The following is a 1,187-nucleotide window of genomic DNA, read 5'->3' as shown; positions in this document are numbered from 1 at the left end:
TTCTGCTTAAAACGCTTCTCCATCCACATGAGCTGTACAGGTCCAGGCTTCAACTTTCCCCAAGACTTCCACCGGTGGTCCAGGCAGACTCGGAGAGCAAGGTGCGCACTTTTCAGCCCGACTTCTGAAGTTCAAAGTGCATCCCTGTCGGTGTGTGTGTCTGTGTGTGTGTATCGCTCTGCAGATTTCCTTTTATAGACACATAATAGCCACAAATAGCTCACAGACAGCAGTCAGCCTGCGGGGCACCAGTAACAATGTTCCCACTGGGAACCCCATGCAGCACAGCCCTGTGTTCCCAGGGAGGCCCAATAATTGAACAATTTCAGCATATTTTTACATTTATACTTTCACATCTTTTGTCCCCCAAGAATAATGTGAAATTTGTGTTACTCCCAACGTGAGCAGCCTCAACATGACAAAAATGCAGAAAACTGTTTTCTTGGAGCTGAGATAAAAAAAAAAAACAGAACTGTAGATAATTGGGGGGGGGGGGGGGGGACTTGGCGAGAAAATAAAGAACTCACTTCGATGGGAGTCGAGCATTTGTGTTTAATTTCTTCACCATCTAGGGACGTGACAATCACCTCATCATGATTCACGTAATTAAAATTCACAATCGTTTTCACGACGTGTGGTGAAGCCGTAATGACAGAGAAAGGAAGGGAGGCGTAAATAAGACACCTCTGCCTGACGGGGACATGAGAAAACTGAATGGATGATGGCTGATGTGTTTTCTGTGAGAGGAGGATCAGGAAAATCTGATTTTGAACGATTTTAAGTTTCACCGATGCAGCACAAACAATGCAGAGCACTTCTGAAAATAGCTAGAAAAACATAATCCAGATAACTTGAACCTGTAATCCTGATATGGCACCTCACTGTGTTTACTGTAGTGTCTTATCAGGCAGTCTGAAAAAAATGTATTTACTGGCTGGTTTGCCGCTATACATCGACCCCTCTGTTCCCTTATCACTGAGGGAAAGCAGACCTCTGGACTGGATGCTAATCCTTTAAGTACACTACTTTCTTCATTCCTGTCACAGCTGCTCTTGTCTATTTCCAGCCTGCATGTCTCCCAACCCCCCCACCCCTCCCACCCTATCCACCCACACACAGACAGACACACATACACAAGCACACACACACAATCATAATAAGACAACCGCCCGCTCCACCAGACTCTC

The sequence above is a fragment of the Limanda limanda genome, chromosome 15 (genome assembly GCF_963576545.1).
Source record: "Limanda limanda chromosome 15, fLimLim1.1, whole genome shotgun sequence".
NCBI lineage: Eukaryota > Metazoa > Chordata > Actinopteri > Pleuronectiformes > Pleuronectidae > Limanda > Limanda limanda.
Note: the sequence above shows the minus strand (reverse complement) of the source record.